The sequence below is a fragment of the Mauremys mutica genome, chromosome 2 (genome assembly GCF_020497125.1).
Source record: "Mauremys mutica isolate MM-2020 ecotype Southern chromosome 2, ASM2049712v1, whole genome shotgun sequence".
In the NCBI taxonomy this organism is placed as follows: domain Eukaryota; kingdom Metazoa; phylum Chordata; order Testudines; family Geoemydidae; genus Mauremys; species Mauremys mutica.
Genome location: NC_059073.1, coordinates 292,051,486 through 292,055,295, shown reverse-complemented (window position 1 = coordinate 292,055,295; position 3,810 = coordinate 292,051,486). Strand labels below are relative to the sequence as shown.

General features: G+C 40.9%; 1 pseudogene; it reads right to left on the bottom strand.

The window, feature by feature from the left end:
• Window positions 1–865: 865 nt before the first annotated feature.
• On the bottom strand, window positions 866–3,810 carry LOC123364032 (annotated as a pseudogene).

The following is a 3,810-nucleotide window of genomic DNA, read 5'->3' as shown; positions in this document are numbered from 1 at the left end:
TAGTTCTGTTAACCCATGAGAGGACATGAATACAGCCTTCTGCTCAAAAGATTGATGCTCAAGCTGTAATTTTTCGAAAACAAACTAACATTTATTTTAAGAAAATATTCAGTTACCATACATTTTAATAATTGAGAGAGAATGCACTAGGACCGTGCTTCTCAAGCTATCTGATGTGGCGGACTGGCAATTTTTTTTGCAATGTGCCAGGGACGGGTACCATATTTGTGCCATATTATCGAATTCGCATAGACACATGGCACATCAGATCAGAAAAACTAACATTCTTCACTGTATTAATTGGAATGGGAGTGTGCATACCAGGTGTAGTGTACTCGCGGAGATGTTCCCATTTAAATACATTGAAGACTGACTGAAAGGCCTTGCATCTGTGTGGGTAGTACAAAATGACTATTACTCGTTTATGATCCAAGAAAATATTTGAACATTTGTAGTAATTTATATTGTAAACAATATAATGAATATAATAAAAGTTGGCAGACATTGTTTTGTAAACAAATACAATATTACAATACAAATAAAAAATATTAAAAAAATCAAACCAGCAAAGTCTCCTAACAAAGATACTATAAAATTTTATATACAAGTAATAAAATCAAAAATTAAAATGAATAAAGTAAAGGTTAAAAAAGATTGAAAGGAATAGGTAACATTAAATTGAAATCATAATAATTTTGAAAATGTAACACTAAAATATCAAATTGATAAGCTATTTTATTAACACAATGATAGGCATGTTAAAACCTTTAACCTTTACTAATGTGAAAAGTAGCCTGTTCTTCGTCAGCTTATCCAGTCATGGTTCAATTGAGGACAGTGGCACGTGCAATGGAGTAGCTCAGTAAGCTCAGGATATTCGGCTTTCACTTTTATCCAAAAGGAAGCAAGTGATGTTGTTTTGAAACTCATCTTCAACCTTTCGTCAGCAGCCAGCTCCAACAATTTATCCTCCATAGTGATGTCCGAGACCAATACGGGTTCGAACAGTTTTTTATTGGGAGAGGAAAAAACAAGCTGGAACAGAATAAAGTTTAAAGCCAAATGGCTGTGTTTATTTGGGGGAGAGTTACAACCTGGGCCAGGGAAAGGGGGAATTCTTTAACTGAGATGTTATCAAAATGCAAGCACACCCAAAAAATTGTCAGAGTACAAATTCACCTGAGAAATTATTAACATACAAATTTACACTACTCGCTACTTTACACTAAGTGGACAAACATGCACCAATTGCACAAGAGGGAAATTCGGGTTCGTCAGAGCGGTGCCTTGTGCACAGAAGGAGCCCACAGGCTACTGCCTCAACCGCCCTTGCTTTCACACCAAGGGTTTTACCCAAAGTGTGGTGCGGCTGCGATTGTGCAGATTCCACTCACTTGGACCGCGGGGATAGAAACCCCTTGGTTGGCCGATCCCCTGATGGAGACAGCACCCAAACTCAAACACTCCACACAGAGACAGAACAGTAACTTGAAACAATTTATAATCAATTACCTACTAAAATCCAGAACAGATAACACAAAACTGAACAAACTGTGCAAGCATTAACCAGATACTATAAAATACAACAATTCAACTTTCATATACTATATACACAACTTGATATCAAGTAAGGGAGGGAAAAAGGGAAGAGGCTAAGCAAACAGGATATTACAGAAATTAGAATGCAAATACCGCACTCCAGGCGCAGCTGACCAGCAGTACAGACACCCAGGGCATGACGAATTAGTGGGAAGTAATCCAAAATGACATGACATGAGGCGGCTAAATCCGGAGGAGACCCTGGCTGAAAGGGTGATCAGGCCTTTCAGCTAACACGCGGACACTCCTGCAAATTTTGGTGGGAAGCATGGTTTTATTCGAAGGCTCTTACTCGTGTCAGCATCTGATTGGTCCCTGGCTCCTATGCCCTCCAGGCTCCGAGCTGTTGCCCTCTACGTCAACAGGATCTGCACACGGCACACTGGCATTTTTGCACAAGGCACTAGCCTGACCCCTAGATGACCAAGCAAAAAGAGCGGGAAAATGCACACGGCACTATAAAGTTGCACCCCGCACCTTAGGGTTGCACACGACACCACGGTGTTGCTGGGCAAGATTAGGTCTCCGCTTTCTCCTGAGGAACAAGAGCCTGATCCAAAATGGAGGTTGCCTGGTCCTTTTACCAGAACAAGATGGCCGCAGACCGACAATTGGCCATACAGAAACCATAACTGAGCATAGGGTTGTGACAAGTGATAGTTAAGTCATCTTTCAATGGAATAAACGGATTTCAGATCCATCCAGTCCCTTTCCGTGGATCATCATCTGCTGGAAAGTAAAACTCAAAACGTTCTGCCAAATTCATCAAGTGTTCACTGATGACGTTTGTTAGAGATGTACCATTACGGTCTTTTGCCTGCATCGGCGATGATTGTTGCTAATTTGTGAAACATGTCATAATCTCTTGACACTCGACTCTTCCATGTTTCTAGCTTTCGTTTCTGTCCGTCGATCTTGTCTGCCATTGTAAGTCACAAAGCCATCCTTCCCTGCATGGAGGTATTGAGATCATTAAAGAAGGCAAAGATACCAGCCAAATAAGCCAGTTTGGCTATCCAATCCACATCTTGGAACAATTGTGACCAATTTGTTTTTTTGTCTTGAAGAAACTCGGCAACATCGTTTCGGAGCGCAAATACTCTTGACAGGACTTTTCCCCTCGATAACCAACGTACATCGGCATGCAATAGGAGCTGTTTATGATCAGCTCCCATATCATCACATAATGCAGCGAATAGTCTCGAATTTAAAGCATTCGCCTTTACATCGTTCACAATTTTTACGACCTCGCTGAGTACACTGTTTAGTTCTGTTGACATTTTTTTGTTGCAAGACTTTCTCGGTGAAGGAAGCGGTGCATCGACTTGCATTCGGGTGCAAGCGCCTTAATCTGGGTAACCACTCCAGAATGCCGTCCTGTCATTGCGGCAGCACCATCAGAACATACACCTACACAAAACTTGAAATCCAACCCACATTTGTTAACGATGTCGTCGCTCACAGTCTTGAACACTTCAGAACTAGTTGTTTTTGTTGGTAGTGAAGCAGAAAACAAAAACTCTTCCTTCAAATCACCCTCATGTTCAAAGTGCACATACACCATCAGAATTGCCATATTAGCAACATCTGTATATTCATCAAGCTGCAAAGAACAGTACTTTGCTAATTTAATCTGTCCTATGAACTGATCTCCCATATCGTGAGCCAGATGGTGAATTTGTCTAGCATTAGTGTCATTTGAAAGTGGCACCTGAGCCACTTTCTTTGCCGCCGGCTCGCCCCGCATTTCCATGCAGACATCTTTTAATACAGCCTTTTAATACAGCTTTTTAGCCTTAGCAATGCGAAGCACTACTTTATAAGAAGCTCGCAAAGCACAAGTATTTGTGTGATCTGTTTCTGACAGCCTTTTAAATCAACATGCTTTCTTTAGAAGAACTCTTTCGGCTTTGAACTAATTTCATTATGTTTTGTATTTAAATGCCTCTTGAGCTTTGACGGCTTCATTGCGTCGTTAGCCAACACATCGCCACAAATAACGCACTGCAGTTTTGGCACTCCACCATCATTCGTGGCTACAAAACTGAATGTATGAGGAGTCATATTTCCGAGTAAAGCCAGAACAAATTTTTTTTGTTGACAATACTTTGGTTTCATTTACATCACCGTCATCTGATTCAGAATTACTTCCATGTTCAGCAACCGGATGTCTTTGCTTGATAATATGTCGATTGGGCCTTGCTTCGCCAT